The 16,964-nt window shown below is 43.3% G+C and overlaps 2 long non-coding RNA genes across 2 annotated transcripts in view; one reads left to right on the top strand and one right to left on the bottom strand.

Annotated features, from left to right (window-relative positions):
* The first annotated feature begins 493 nt into the window (after positions 1 to 493).
* Positions 494 to 15,915, top strand: LOC310710613. Its single transcript, XR_014528156.1, has 4 exons — positions 494 to 595; positions 6,115 to 6,259; positions 15,359 to 15,517; positions 15,627 to 15,915. It is a non-coding gene; the product is annotated as an uncharacterized lncRNA (long non-coding RNA).
* Positions 13,965 to 16,964, bottom strand: part of LOC310710363 — a 58,935-nt gene continuing 55,935 nt past the window's right edge. The window contains exons 3-4 of the long non-coding RNA XR_014527968.1: positions 15,318 to 15,426; positions 13,965 to 14,074 (exon numbers count right to left, since the gene is read on the bottom strand). This is a non-coding gene — a long non-coding RNA (uncharacterized lncRNA). The remainder of the gene's footprint in view (positions 14,075 to 15,317; positions 15,427 to 16,964) is intronic.

Genomic DNA, 16,964 nt, shown 5'->3' with positions numbered 1-16,964 from the left:
GAGGGGAGGGGGCAAGGGAGGGAGGGAGCCAGCCATTTTCTTTCTTCTGAGAAGTTCATTAAAAGATCCGCTGTACACAAGAGAGAAGAACAATAATGTGGCGAAATGACTTTGTGTGTGTCCTGTACTTAAACACCCAATGGACTGAAGCAAGTTCATAGTGATGGGGAAGCTTGCCTTACATTTTTCTCCCCCTTGAAGACATGGCTAACCAGTATTTGAATAAACAAGAGCAGTCGTCTCCACCCCTTGTAGTCTGCCTTTCTAAACCTAACAAAGGTTTCCCATGAATTCTGAGTATTTCTTATTTTTTAACCTTTCTATGAATTATAATAAGCAAAGAGAAAAGGGAGCCAACAGCTCCATCGATAAAACAATGTGCCTCAGTGGCAGGAGTAGATTGCCATCTACTGGGCTGCGGCCTTTACATGCACGAACAAGGCAGACGCTCTCCAGAACAGTCACAGACAAAACCTTTTGTTTCATCTCCTCAGGCAACATTTTGTCCTGCTCTCTGTATTCATGAAAGGCGTGAAATTCACAAAGTATCATTGGAACAGGTGATTCAGCAAGGACAAGCCAGCCAATTTACCCGGTAGGTAAATTCCTTCTGTTATAAATATCCTTGGCTCTTTGTCTTTTGCTGGTTTACCAAAGTGAAAGACGGAGGTACGATCAGTCACAAAGCAAGGAGAATGTGTGTGCTTTAGTCACCCCACCCCACCCCGCTTTTAGTCCAATGCACAGGACTTGCATAATGGAATAAAGTTGTGGGTGTTTTCAAGCGTCCATGCGACTTTATTTCCTTCACACAATATGGCAGCCTTTTGGATACTGGTAAAGCCATACCTGGATACTGAAAAGCAAGGTCAGAAGCACTTGTTGAGATTGAAAACATTAGGATTTCAGACAAGGGTCACTCCCAGTTTGACCAAGAGATGCCAGCAATTGATTCTGAAATATTATGTGAGTAAAGCAAGAGTCTGCCTCTAAACAATCATCCTTCCACTATTTTTAGAAAGAAAGATGCCAGTCCTCATGGTTCTGGAAAAAAGGTGGAACTTAAACAGGAAGCTGCTTTATACCAAATCAAACCGTTGGTCCATCCAGCTAGAAATTCTTGACATGCCAACTAGCAGCGGCTCTCCAAGATTTCAAATGGACGTTCTCAGTATTGCTTGGATTTGCTGGGGATTGAACTTGGGACCGTCTGCATACAAAGCAGGTGCTCTACCACTTAGGTACAGCCCACTGAGCTTGTTACCCAAGCATAGTGCCATGTTAGGAGTTTGGGAAGGCAACTTCAGAACACAACCATTCCAGCAGTCTTAGCAAATGTCACTGAAGTTGTGCAGAAACAACGCATATGAATTCCAGTGTTTCCATAAGAAATTCAGGCCCCTGCCTTGGCTTAAGCCATGATGGCACACATTGTGGGATATTTAAAGTGCAGTCAAACCAATAATTCATGTTTTGCTAGACTGGCATGTGATAGGAGCTGAAGCTCACAGAATTTCCCTGTAAACATGGAGAGGACTCTGTGAGAGACACTCCCACTGTGCCCTGACAGGCGGAGGGCATAGCTGTATATTCTCCTACCTGCCTGGGCACATCCTCTTTCTTCTCCTCCTCTTTCCACTTTGCCAGCAATGTGAGAACATCTGCTGGTTTGAGCTCCAAGCTCTGACACCATTTTAAGCTAGACTTAAGTATGTCTTCATGACTTACTTACTGTTTTAAGCCTTCCTGAACAAAGCTGCTGTATCTGCTGCTCTTCAACGAGTGTTCTGAGTGAGTAAATGTTATTTTTTACCTTTTACAAGACTGTTTGTAGGAGAAAAGGAGGAAATACCAGGAGAATTCAGTCTGCCTTAAAGCATCCTGGATTACTTCAACTAAAATGCTTAAACTAGCCTATCTAAGCTTCCCTTTTAAGCTGCAAGGGGATGGCACTTTGCTGCACTCACAAACATGAGGAAGGATAATACCTAATAAATATATCCTCTCCTAGAATCTGATCACATCCCAACACACGTAGTACCTTATGCAGAAAACCCCATAGTTCCTTACTTCCAGTTCTTGCTAGCACAACTGGTTAGCAGTTGCCAGAGAGCTCTTAACCTCAGGAACACATTCATAACAGTTTTAGATATCATTTCATTACTCAGTTTGTGGATTGGCCAGGAAATCTGGGTGCTGCTCCACATCTGATAAAGCCCCTACATGGATAGCTCTCCCCACACAGGAAAATGTGTGGACCTTAGGTTCACATTGTCACAATGAGCGCCCACTGACCCATTTCACCAAATGCGCATGCAAGTTAAAACCACTGTGTGTTTCTGTGATACAAACTGGGGAACTAGTGATGCTGTTGAAGTGTTGGACTACAAATCCCATTATCCCTGACCAATGGCCATGCTGGCTGGGGCTGATGGGAGCTGAAGTCCAATTGCTGCTCTGTGAGGCAGAAACTACAACTCGCAACTACAGATTCTTAGTGGGAAGCCATGTGCTTTAAATGTGCATTGGATGTGTTTTGAATGTCTGGTGCGGATCTGCCCAGAGGAACCATGTCAAGACTCCAGTGTATTCGAGTTGAGTCTGAGCTCCTGGAAAATCAGAGCTTCTTTCTGTACAACAAGGATTAGAGCATTCTACCTCAGCCCTAGTCAATGCATCTTGTCTTGCCGAGAGCAAAGACAGTAAAATGATTCGAAATCACTGATTAAGGGAATTGCTGATTTATATCTATCTTCATCCCATTCATATATAACATCTGTCCATGTGAGCACACAACCAGGAATATTTGGGACTTTGTGCACAGAGGGGAGGGGAGAACATATTGTGTGAATTGGCTTGAAGACATTGGCATCTGTCAAATATAAATAGCTGAATAACTGAAAGTAAACAAGTCTACTTTTTACTTAAGTGACCATTTCCCATAATTTGGAGAGAAACTGCCTATTGAAGAAGCCAGAAGAATAATATTTTATACATGTTTTACAAGTACCTTTATGGAGCCACAACTGGTGCTTATACATCAATTATATTAGAAGAATACATTACAGCCGTCTTCAGTGTTTGCTGAAGCTGCACACTATTTACAAGCACTCTACCTCTTGTGTAAATCACTTCTTCATAGTGTGCATGCCCTGTACACTGCTCCCCTCTCCAGCAATGTGTACCATTGTGTCGTGATGCTAATACCTTTCATGTTGTATCTACTCCGTGCCCCGATTTTTAGAGAGCCAGTGTGGTGTAGTGGTTAAGAATGGTGGTCTCATAATCTGGTGAACTGGGTTCGATTCCCCGCTCCTCCGCATGCAGCTGCTGGGTGACCTTGGGCTAGTCACACTTTTCTGAAGTCTCTCAGCCTCACTCACCTCACGGAGTGTTTGTTGTGGGGAAGGAAGGGAAAAGGAGATTGTTAGCCGCTTTGAGACTCCCGAAGGGGAGTGATAAAGTGGGATATCAAATCCAAACTCTTCTAGCTGTCCAGTACCAGTAATTTGCCTTTAAGCAGTTGCATTAAGGTGATGTTGCATTGTAAGAATAAGATCGAAAAAGTCAGTTACCACAGGATAACTGTGGTATTCATGTTATCTGTTCCTTTTGAGGGAGCAAGATGGAAACCCATGTTGCAAATGCAATGAAATAAAGATGAGAGATCAAAAATTGAGATGAAACAAAACAACATCTCCCCTGCTCCAAAAAAAAAAAAAAAACCCAGTCAGAAAAAAATTGTTCCATTCATGATCTTTCAGATATGTTCCATAAATTCCTATGGCTGATTATATAGTTGGATTTCCATTAAAATACCCATTTGGCTTGTAAGATTTCCAAATACCAGGTCTTTAATAATAAAGATGGCCATAATTTCAAAGCAGGTGGATATGAATATATTAGTTTTGTGTCCATGCTTGTGCAACCTATAAATAAAGACAGTTGAAATACCAAAGCTTATCCACATGAAAATGATTTATAGTTCTTAGCCTTCCTAGCAAGAACAGAGTAGGACTGATATAAAAATGTACATTCAACAAAATCATGCATATTAGACCAAATACCTTTAGGAACAGACAAGAGCAAAAAGAATGAATTAAAAGTTATATAATCTTCCTACATAGCAGGATGTGGAACATTCCAAATTTAAGCAAACCCTTGGAGCCATATTTATTCTAGAGGAAAGCAATTTATAGTGTGGTTCTCTATTATCTGATTAGAGAGATTCTATTAACCCGCTTAATACACTGTTTCTGTATCCTATTTTTATTTGCAACAATTCATGGCCTGTTTCCAATGCCCCCTTTTGACTGTCACAATGAGGATGCTTTCTGATATTCAGAATTTACGGACTATCTGAAACAAAACAAAAAAATTATCACTCTGCCAGTCTCAGTCTCCATGCAATTGGAATTATAAATTATATTGCAAAACACACACACATCCAGAAACACACACACATCCCCAGACAAAGCAGGCACAACTTCAGAATGCCTATAAAAATTTGACTTCAAAATTAACTCCCCAAGTTGTTTCACATTTCAGCAGAGATTAACATCACTCTATTTACCAAAAGGTAAGTGATTGCGTGGACAGGCGGAGTCCCCAGATCCTGCACGGTCCCCCCGTCATGTGGAATAACGACTCAAGACAACGTGCTATGGGATTAAATTGGCCACAACTTTATTAAATTTCAAATGTGGGTAGACCTTGGCTCAGGCATTGGGTGTTCTCCCTCCCCGGTCCCCAGCCGGGGACCTAGGGAGCATCAGGGTTATCCAGTGTGTGTGGAGGGGATGGGCCGGCTCTGGAGAACATATGTTCAAGCAGAGATGGCCGCCCCCGTAACGCCGCCGCCGCAGGAGAGAGCAATGACAACCTTTCGGTGTACGGCCAAAGCCTCCCTTCAGAAAACCCCTTTAACGGGGAACCCTGGTATCGCCGCCGCAAGAGGAAGATGGACAAAAGGATTCCGCCCAAGGCCTGATACCGCCAAAGTTGTGACGTTTTGCTACGGGAAAGGCAAAACCTGCCAATGCAGGGAAATTCCTTTCCGGCCCTTTAACAGCGACCTTAACGTAGCAGCGCCCACATACCTGTGAAGAAAAGTTAACCTGCAAAACCTGTGAAGAAAAGTTAACCTGCAAAATAAGACATTAACTGAGGGTGGGTAGGGTGGGAGAAGCTCTGGAGCCAAGTGAGGATTCCTAGGTAAGATCCTCCCTCTATTGTGTGGGCAGGTAATCCCTCCCCTACCTGGCCTGGTCTCCTTGGCAACGCTTCCCCCAGGTGGGATTGGACAACTGACTGAGGTAGGCGGAGACCTCCAGGTATCCCACCTGAGGGAAGGCAAAGCCAAGCCTATGCTGTTGGGGCCGCTCCAGATCTAGGGGCTGCACGCGTCCACGCAAAGGCCGCCCCCCGTTTTAAGCGGGGAGCGGTCATTACTTGAGACTCTAAGTAAGTCTTATATGCTTTGACCATGGTTATAGATTAGGAATGGACCAACTGCTTATTGTCAGGAGTCACTTTACTCACCTAGCCTTCAGCCATCTAGTGCCTTCCAGGTGTTTTGAAATACTAATCCCATCAGTCCTACCCAGTATGACCAGCATGACCAATGGTCAAGGTTGATGGGAGTTGAAGTCCAAAACATCTGAAGCAAAATAGGCTGGGGAAGGCTGCTTTTGAATGTGATCCAGGGTCCGAAAGTGTGTTTTACTGCACAACCGAGGCTTCTTCTGGAGAGACAGGATCTATAATGAAGTCAGTGCTTGCCTGCCATGATGTCATGGACTGGCTAGGTGCAAAGGTGTAGTGGATGGCACCAGCTGGGGAACCCCCAAGGGAAGAAGGCTCAGAGACAAGAGGGTGGGGGGGTGGGGTGATAGAGTGGTAAGAGGAAGCAGCAGGAGGAGGTGTCAGAAGCTGAAGAGGTAACAGGGTTTAGTGAGCAGGGAGAGCCTGTGGCAGAGAGAATTCCAGAATCAGAAGCTGAAGCAGGAGAGGAGGGAGACCAAGAAGCAGAGAGGGTTCAGGGTGGTGAAGAATCCAGGGTGTCTCCCCCTCCTGCTGAGACAGGCTTCCCTCCCCCTACCCTTGGTCTCCCAGGAGCAGAAAAGGAATGAAGAGGGAGGAGCAAAGACAGGCCAGACAAAGGAGCATCAGATTGCTTGGGAAGGATCCAGGAAAGAAGAAGACTTGGAGAGCTGTGGGAAGGTGGCGGACCTTTAGTCTTCAAAACTGCCTCATTTGGGTAAGTTGCTATGCTCAGTAGGTCTGGCCTCCTGAGCTATTCGTTTCTTTGAATAAAGAGTTAACATCACTGATAGCATGTGCAGAGAACAATGTAGCACAATTCATTTGCAGTAATCAGAGTTTCCCATTGTGTCTTGGAGAAGGTATCAGCTGGGCCTTCACATGCGAAGCCTGTCATGACCCCTTAATGCAGCAGCAAGCTAGACACACAAAGGCTGCAGATGCATCAGATATGGAGCCAGGTCAACTTCCAGACCCTGAGCTGAGTGCTGGCTATAAGGAGACCATAGCACCTGGCAGGAGAACCTCCCAGACTATGAGGGTTTACCACCACATGTCACTGCTCCATTTGCACTGTGAGAGCACCAAGAAGGAGGCTATGGAATGGAGGAGTGCCTACCTTCAGGCCACAGGATTGACCCTTTAAGGTTCTGAAGGGGTGAAGCCTGGAGAAGGTTACCTGAAGGTTTTAAATGCCTCCATTTACTTTAAGCCAGGCATAGGCAAACTTGGCCCTCCAGATGTTTTGAGACTACAATTCCCATCATCCCTGACCACTGGTCCTGTTAGCTAGGGATGGTGGGAGTTGTAGTCCCAAAACTTCTGGAGGGCCGAGTTTGCCTACGCCTGCTTTAAGCCTATGTTGGACAAAGTCGCTCACTTGAAGCTATCTGTGGTCAGAAAACCTTGCCCTACCACTGTCTCTGTGAGATCCAGCATCAGACCAGCACCTGGCAAAACCCAAAAATAGCATGAAAAGTACCTGAGGCTCTATATCGCACAGCTTTATAAATCTATTTTAATTTCCTTATTGGGGGAAATGGACAATTTGTTGTTGCTCTCTTACCATAACTGAATTCATGTATCCTGCTGAAGGCTAGATAAAATAATTTGTTGACTACTTTCAGGTCTTGCCCCATTGCAAGAAAAGATGGCTTTATATGCAGTGACCAAGGAGATATCAAGGGTGCTCTGATCTTGGTTCCATAGAGATCACACACAGATTCCTCCAAATATTCATGCAGTTTCACACAAAAACCACTCATAATTATGATGGCTGGTCTGCTCTAATTAGAATAACTCTCACTCACAACCCTGTACTATACTAGTGTCTGCAGCCCTGCTGTGTGAGGCTGAAGAGAATAAAAAATATATGCTACATCTGAGAACAATAAAGCCAGGCTCATTATAAAGATATAATAAAGCATAATAAAACAGCATAATAAGGTAATAATATACCTTGCGATAAATGTGTAGTACTTCTGGACAGAACTATAATACTGCTGCACATTCTAATACTCTGAGTGTCAAAGTATTTGTGTCATTCATCCTTGCCTTTGGCATAAGACATGGTCATTCATCCATTCTTCCTGCGCATCAGTCTGTATAAACCAGATTGTGTTCCACAACTGGAGACAAAGTGCACTGCAGAAAGATCCTGGCCAATCAGATAGCTCCAGGGCACTCTGTCTGCAAGCAGCCCTAGTGAATGACATAATGAAACAAACCGTTGTTGTGGATGTGTAGCATCGCCCCTCCGTTACAACTTCTGTCTCTTTTGCCCTGATTTCCACCCTCGTCCTCTGCTACGTTTGTGTGCATTTCATTGCACTCAATGCATCGTTTCTGATGCCAAGTTATTGAACACAGTGATCACCTCACCTTCAGGTTAGTTTGGGCTGATTAAATATCTGCTCTTGAATACCACAGCAGCATTTCCTTGATTGCTGGGCAAGCAGGGAGCCGAGATGGCCCAACAAGACATAATGTATTCCTCGGTTCTCCATCTGTAAAACTTGGGGAGCTTTTTCTTGCTCTGTGTGAGCTTAATATTACAGCAAATCACATCTCTCAGCAGTGAGGCTAAAAGAATATCTGTTTTCTGTCTGTGCACTGAGTGGGCAGGGAGTTTTTATTTCATACTTCATTTGCACCTTGCTGGGTGATGCCATAGAAAAGGCAGCAGTTTCATCTCTTCCCACCTATGCAGCAGCACATTATGTTCTCCAGTCGCACCCACAACACTCATCATAAACCCAGGCCTAATGTGAATCAGAGGGCTCCTGCCCTCTGAGTTTTTATTTTCCCTATCCCCTCTCTGCAACATTTCAGAGATGATAAAATCACATTTTATTGTCTGAATAAAGTGGGTTTGAAAGCAGAGACTTGACGAATGGCAAAGCAACTACCAAACTCTTAACACATAATCGAAAAAGAAAAACATTGAGATGGCCATCAAAAGCTCTTTACGAGGGAGAGAAATGGAGAGATAATTAACAAAATATATTAGACTGGGGGGTGGAAATGCTGAGTTAGATAGAGCGTTCCTCCTAAAGGCGATGCATTTTCACCCAAACTCCTAAACAAACAGCAAGAGGTAAAATCATGTGTCATCAGTATAAAAGCAATAGCTTGAGGGGGAGTGATAGGATGTAGAAATTGAAAAGCTTTGGGGGATATTACAGAACTGAGGGGGAAGAGGGTGCTAAAGGAGGTTAGAAAGACACGGAGAACAATGGAAAATGCCTACTCCAATCAAATGCATCGGACGCTTGGTCAGAGCAGGACTTGAGTTCTGCAAAAGACTCAAGGCCATCTCTTGGTCGAAAGTGTCAAAGGCAGTTGATAAATCATATAGGTGTAATGAAGGGACACCACTTTCAGGCTGAACCATTAAGCCTCAAATCTTCACAAAGCTACTGCCAATGGCTCAGAGGATTAGCAAGGAGGATTTTCGCTCTTTGCCCGGGAGCAAGCTTATTTAAACTAGTCCAAGTTGGTAGTAAGCACACATTGGAAATGAAACACACACACACACACACCCTAAAATCAACTCTCAAATCTCAAGGTGCAGAATTGGTGGGGGGGGTTAAATGAAAATGTGTCATTATAGAAAAATTGAAATTGTACTTCCCTTCTAAAATGGGAAGCAAATCCCAGGACAGAGAAGGTTGGAGACCTACCTACCATTGGTCAGTGTAGAAGTAAGGGGGGTACTGGCATTTAACCTTAAGGGTTGCGTGTTTCAGAATGTTTATCTGCCTGTTTTTCTGTCTGGAGTCAGAAACCAGCTTTTAGCTGATCATGGTGGAAGATGGTTATATGCTTAGTTTACAGATCCTGTACACAACTAGACTTTGGTGATGTTGGTGTGATTTTCTTTTGACCCACTGTTCTCTCTGGTCTCCTGACCTAAATGTTAACTGTCCCCCCAGTGGTGACAATACTGCTCCTGTTTGTTTAAGTTCCTGGTGCAGCTACAGGATTTATGCAGTCAGTGGATTTGTGAAAATAATGTGCGAGAGACACAATGTGTGTACCACTACATATGGCTGCACTGCAATTTAACTGGCAAGGAGATCAATATGCCGAAGCTTGCTTCCTCATGCATACATAGGGAGCTGCCTTGTTCCAAGGCCACATTCACACCATGTCCTTATACTACTTTAAACTGTCATTGGTTCGCCCAAAGAACTCTGGGAGCAGTTGTTGGTTAAGTGTGCCGAGATCTGTTAAGAGACCCCTATTCCCCTCACCCAGCTACAATTCCCAGAGCTCCCAGGGAAGAAGGATTGACTGTTAACCCACTCAGGAAATTGTTGCTCAAGAGCAGGGGAATAGGGGTCTCCTTCCTTACCTGGAAATGGGTCTTTCTGAATGTAAAAAGTGATTGACCACTGAATTGGGAGCGGATAAGTGTATGCACATTTTAAATTCCCATGTCAAAATTACTCCCATTTGTTAAAGGTTTCACCTATAAGTTATTCATAATATAGTATATGCAGTCCTCTTATATTTGCTGATTATCCCTCTGACAACTGTGGATTACATTCTTTCATGGATTTAACATCAGTTATGTAATGTACTTTGTGAACAAAGCATAGCAAAATTAGACTACTGGCTCTCAGCATGAAGCTCAAGGTGAGCAGCTGAACAGCAGGTGGAATTAATTCAGCATCCATATATCCAGTGGTGGCTGCAATCCGAAGCATGCTTACTTGGAAAGAAGTTTCGGTGAAATTATTATTAGGCTTATCCCATCTGGTGAGACCAGGCCGGTGTCCTATATGAAGAGTTCAAGCAGTATCCTTGCCAACCTGCAGCACACCTGTGTTTTCCACATTGCACCCCCTTCTCTCCCCCCCCCAATAGGCCCCTTTGGCAGATGCCCAGCCATGCTGACCCCGGATGCAAGCCCTAGATTCGACTAGTGAAGGACCAATTTGTAAATCCCAGTTTCATTACCATCCTCACCTCCTTGCAAAATTACATTTGCACTGGTTAAGTGAAGTGTAGGTGGGTTCCCACAAGGCAAGACACAGTGGTAACAGCAAAAAACTTTATTGAACTATAAGAACTGGACAACAGGGGCAAAGCAACTGCTTATATACATTTCTGAAGGCCTGGGCCACTCCCACTCCCAACACGATTGGCTGTCTAAACGCACAAGCTGCAAATCATGACTCAGAGTTTAAGGGCCAATGGCAGAGCCTCAAATCAAAGAGTATAGCATCTAGATCAAGGGAAGTAATAGTGCCACTGTATTCTGCTCTGGTCAGACCTCACCTGGAGTACTGTGTCCAGTTCTGGGCACCACAATTCAAGAAGGACACTGACAAACTGGAACGTGTCCAGAGGAGGGCAACCAAAATGGTCAAAGGCCTGGAAACAATGCCTTATGAGGAACGGCTAAGGGAGCTGGGCATGTTTAGCCTGGAGAAGAGGAGGTTAAGGGGTGATATGATAGCCATGTTCAAATATATAAAAGGATCTCACATAGAGGAGGTTGTTTTCTGCTGCTCCAGAGAAGCGGACACGGAGCAATGGATCCAAACTACAAGAAAGAAGATTCCACCTAAACATTAGGAAGAACTTCCTGACAGTAAGAGATGTTCGACAGTGGAATTTGCTGCCAAGGAGTGTGGTGGAGTCTCCTACTTTGGAGGTCTTTAAGCAGAGGCTTGACAACCATATGTCAGGAGTGCTCTGATGGTGTTTCCTGCTTGGCAGGGGGTTGGACTCGATGGCCCTTGTGGTCTCTTCCAACTCTATGATTCTATGATTCTATGAAATCCTACAATGTTCTGTGATTGGATATCATGTATAGAATCAGAACCCAGGGGCTCCAGACTCAAGCTCAGACAAATACAGACAACTGAATACATAACACTAGCAATATTCTAGCAGGAACAGTTGAAGGTTATACTGTTGGTATATAAAGCCCTGAGCAACTTGGGATCAAGTTCCCTAAGAGACAACCTTCACCCTCACCAACCTGATAAGTTATGATCTGAGGATGCCATCTAGCGCATGAGTAGGCAAACTAAGGGCTGGGGGCTGGATCAGGCCCAATCGCCTTCTAAATCCGGCCCGCAGACAGTCTGGGAATCAGTGTGTTTTTACATGAGTAGAATGTGTGCTTTTATTTAAAATGCATCTCTGGGTTATTTGTGGGGCATAGGAATTTGTTCATTTTTTTTTTCAAAATATAGTCCGCCCGCCCCCCACAAGGTCTGAGGGACAGTGGACTGGCCCCCTGCTGTAAAAGTTTGCTGACCCCTGATCTAGCGGAACCACATGCCCCTAAAATTCATCTTGTGGCCACCTAGAGTAGGGTTTGTGATGTGGCAGCACCTGTCATGTGAAAATAAGGCATGCACCAATGATCTTCTGTTTTTCAGTGGCTGCAAAAACTCTTTATTTTTACTCAGGTCTTCCTACAGAAGTTGCTGGTCATTGACTTTATGGGCTCTTACCTGTCACTGAGAAGTTTAAACTGAAATTGATGCCATTTTATTATGGATGTTGGCATTGCTTGCCTTTTATTTTCTTGGACTTTGATATTTTTGGTACTGTATAAGTATTCTGAATAAAAATAATGAATGAATGAATCATCCCAGCCCATCTGCCCTGTTGCCACCACCACCCTCCTTGATCCTGCTTATTTTCCTTCCCTTGCTGGGTATATACTATATATTTAAAACACATTTGAAGCACATCGAGGAATTCTGAGGCCACATTCACACCATACATTTGAAGTACTATGATACCACTTTAAATAGTCATGGCTTCCCCCAAAGTATTATGGGAGCTTCAGTTTGTTAAGGCAGATGTGAGGAAACCCACCCCCCAGATTACCTCACAGAAATACAGTTCCCAGAGTGCCCTGTGAATATGCTGGTTTCTAAAACAGTCTGGGAAATGTAGGTAGCTCTGAAAGGGGAACAGGGGTTCTCCCCACAACTGCCAGTATCCTTAACAAACTGAAGCTCCCAAAATTCTTTGGGGAAAGCCATGATGGTTTAAAATGGTATCATAACATTCATGGTGTGAATGTGGCCAGAGTTGTAATTCCCAGGTCCCGGAAGAATCAAGGTTCAAATCTATGATCAGCTCTGGAGTTTGTCAAGGGAGTTTATTGTTATTATGGTTTTTGTTGTATATGTCTTTTGCGGTTGTTGTTTGTATCAAAAAAAGATTATTATTATTATTTTTTTTTAAAAGGGACCTCAGACCCACACATTCTCTCTCAGTCAGCCTTACCTCATAAGATTGTTGTGAAGTTTAAATAGGGTGAGAGAGAACCAAGTATGAGCTTCTTAAATACAGGATGAAATAAAAATGCACGGTGCTAATATTAACAGAAACATCAATATGCATGATTTAGCTCTCAGACATCACAGCCCTATGGTCCCTAATACCTAAAGTTTTAAGATAGTTATAGGAGAGTTTATTATTAAGTCAAAGTCAGCAAGTAACAGGGAGGGGGGAATCCATTTATCACATGTATGGCACACTCTACCACCAAGTCCCACAATTCATCAGGATGTCTCAAGAGTGTGAGATTTAACCTTTGGATCTTTGATTTAGCTGACAGCTCTCTCAAAATTCATGCAGTGAGATAGTTCCCGTTCTGCATAGCTGTTCAACATTAATGCTAGAGTTCGCTGAGCTGAAAATGGGCAGCGTTTTATATGAGCTCAATCGCCTCCAGGTTTCAGCTTTTCCTGTGGTCATTTGGTGACCTGGGATTTGTTCGTTAAAATCCAGTTTTAATCTTAGCTTTTACTCTGATCCATAAATGTCTGGGAAGGCCAGTTTTAAAGAGCAGCGATTTCAGAGACTCAGCTAAAGCATTTCTCTTTTTCAAAGCATATTTTGTATGTAGCTGAGGACCAAACTTGGCTTTGTGTGTGTGAAGATCTTTACAACAGTGGTATAAATCAGAGAGGGCAAACCTGTGACCCTCCAAATATTGTTGAACTATGGGTCCCATGATCCCTGAGCATCAGCCAAGTTGTCTGGGGCTGATAGGAGTTGGAGCCCACCAGCATGTGAAATACAATTGGTTCCTCATCAGAGGTCTAAATAAGGAATGAAAAATAGATTTTCAGAACAGCTACCTCCATAGAACACTATAAGGCAGCAGTGATAATAGTACAGCAGTAGCTCAGAGCATGGTGGCAAAGTTTATCACAGTGGATTTTGTCATTCAAAATCCCAGTGAGGGACTTTTTTCCTCTCCACTAACATTAGCTTTCGTGGATGCAGTTTAATAAGTAAAATATTTGATAATGCACATGTTTAAAAATAATTGATATCAAGCCATCCTCATGTTTGGTGTCAAAGTGCTAGATAAAGTAATATAAAGATTCTCTGAAAGCTTCCTCTCTCAAAACAATTTTTTATTTGACTGCTTTCAATAGAAAATGACTTACCCTAAATTTTCAGAAGTAATTAAAATGAGATAGAATGCCACTTCTGATGTTACATATTAAAGGCATGGATGTGCTCTCGGGGGACATTGCTGCCTCTGAAAAATATGTGTCAGTATAATGCAAGAGTGACTTCAATTTACAATTTCAGATGCAAACTTTGTTTTGGCTAGATTAATTTCAGCTCTAGTTGAAATGGTCACATTTCAGCTCTAGCTTAAATCGTTTCAGATGCAACCTTTATTTAGTAGATTAATTTCAGCTCCACTTAAAGTGATTCCGTTCAGAATGCATTCTGCGCATACTTATTCTGGAGAGATGTTTCCACCCCAGCCCTCCAGTCCAAAAGCTATCAACTTTCGAGAAAACATGCAGGGTCAAACACTTGAATCCTGAACACATTTTCCTTGGCTAAAGAAAAAGGGGCAGGGGAGGAAATTTGCATGGCATGGAGCAGCTCTGCACATGTGATTTTGCATGTTATGGGACTCCCTACACACAGGAGCCTCTCACACATGGCAAGGGAGAGAGAATTCGAACACAGCTACCCCCACAGCTTCTGTTGGTGAAGGGATTGGGAATCCCCTTCCCTTTGGATCATTGACTTGGTGGTGGTAGCCTCTTTGCAACCTGCCACAGTGCCTCACTGGCTGCCTCTAGAAGCATCCATAGGACACCATGAAGCATACCAAGATTTTTCTACCATAGTTCGTGTAGGAGCACCCCACCATATAGAAAAATATCCCACTGGATGCGTAACATTTAGCTAGCAAATGGGACTCCTGTACACAGCCCTGGGCAACAGACATTAGGCAGAGATAACTCGCAACAAAATATTGTTAGCTTTATTTCCATATAAGCCTAAGGTCACAATTCAGAGACCTTGCTGGCTGCTGAACAGGCAAGTATGGCTTTGACTTCACCACCCATCATGGAGCCATGTTTCCAGACATGGATTCTTGACCAGATTTTCCCACAAACTCTTTGCTGGGTTTTTCCCATTCCCTGCTGGTTGAAAATATGCTTCCTGACTTGGGAAGTGTGTGTGACTCCTTAGATCTAGATGTTTGTCTTGCTAGATCCACTTCTTTCTGCCCTTGTGGTCCCCATTGTCTCCCTCCATGACTGCCTTGTCTCCTCTCTCACGTACCAAACCCACAGTTTTAGTCCCACGCTTGGCTCAGCTCTGGATGTGGGGCTTGGATTTCATTTGTTGCATGTTGCTGCCTTCTCTGGCAGCCACTGAACATCATCATGGACCACCTTTCTTAGACTGGACCCTTCCACAGCATCACTTCACCTCATCCAGTACTGAAATTCTAGTAAATGTTTTATCTTTACCTCTACATGTTTGCCGAATAGGCTTCTACTTTGCTTTGCAGAGAACAGTCTTCTGTTTGAAGGGTTGTCAGGGGAAAGGCTTCTATATGAACTTCACTCCAGTCCAAGTCTGGCTAAAAGATAGAGAAAGGAGACCTTAAAGCTGTCCATCGACATCTAGCCCCTTGTCAGAAGATTAAGCAAGCACACTGGTCACTTTGGTGAGGTGTATTTCGATTTAAATCAGACTAATTATTTCTAAATGTGTACATAGCCATCAGCATGTGTGCATTTTATGCAAATCTCAGCCTTCTTTCTTCCTCTTTTCAGGTGATGCATTTCCACGTTTATGAGGATGTCTAAGAGGACACCCAGTATAGAAGGGGCAGGTTGCAGCTCAGTGGTAGGGCTTTTCCTGCTCTTCCTGCATACTGTCTCAGGCTCCATCCCAAGAAAACCTCCTGCCAATCAGAGGAGACTTTATTTTTAAAAAAAATCTCCTTACATCTCTACCATCATAGAACTCAAGATGGGGCACATGTGGTTCCTAGGCTTGGCTCAGCTCTGGATGTGGGCCATTGACCAGACCCAGGCATTGACCAGACCCAGATCTGCATAGCATTATGATCCTTCAGATACTACTGGTCTAAAAGAACCAATGACCATGTGCCTGTGTTGGCATGTGCTGTTTATGAAAAAGCCATGGACTTACATACAGTATAATAGACTGTAAAAAGGGACAGCATGTCACTACAGTGGTACCTTAGTTTATGAACTTAATCCATTCTGGAAGTCCGTTCTTAAACCAAAGTGTTCTTAAACCAAGGTGTGCGTTCCCATAGCAGTGGGGGACTCAATTTGCAAATGGAACACACTCAACAGGAAACGGAACCAAAACACCTACTTCCAGGTTTGCAGCATTCTTAATCCAAGTTGTTCCTAAACCAAGGTACCACTGTATATGGCTCAGGGATTTGCTTTCTGTGTTCATACATTTATCACACCTGTTTGTGATAGAGTACATGTTCAAAGGGATTAGGGATTGTTTGCTCATGTGGCATTAAAAAGAAAGAGCATATTCACATTCTTCCCCTATTCTTTTCTTTTGGATGGCTGTTGAAAACATCTGCATTTTTATTTGAGATGCTGAATGTCAAAGGCACAAGAGCTTTCTTTGCTTAAGGCTTTTGGGGAAGCAGAAGAGATGGGCGAGAATAAACTAACTGATAGAATTAGTGTATTACAATTGGATTGTTTTATTGACTTGGTGGTTTATTTCTGTACCAAGTTTTAAGATTTCAGTAGTTGTGGAAAAGAAGCCCGTATAGAGAGTTAATAAAGAAACATATCGCCATCTTGTGGTTATTTGAAAGGTTGCAATGAGGTTGATATGGTGCAAAAATCCTTTTGTTCGCCTTTTTTCTAATGCAGATTTCCAGACAAAGGTCTATAGCTGAATTTCTTCTGGCATCCTTGTTTGTTTGTTTGTTTCTTTGTTTGTTTGTTGGAGCGGGGTATTTGGCAAACTGTATTTGTTTGTTTCCAGTAGGTATATTTTGTTTTCACTTAATTTTAAGGGGCATGCTGTTTTCAAAGAATTCCACATCCAAGCTTTGGGCTTCAAATGTGCAGCATGTAAACAGAAAGATATGGTGGTTCCATTTACAC

This window comes from Podarcis liolepis (assembly GCF_965112155.1).
Source record: "Podarcis liolepis genome assembly, chromosome: 1".
NCBI classification, from domain to species: Eukaryota; Metazoa; Chordata; class Lepidosauria; order Squamata; family Lacertidae; genus Podarcis; species Podarcis liolepis.
Note: the sequence above shows the minus strand (reverse complement) of the source record. Positions and strands in the feature narration are given on the sequence as shown.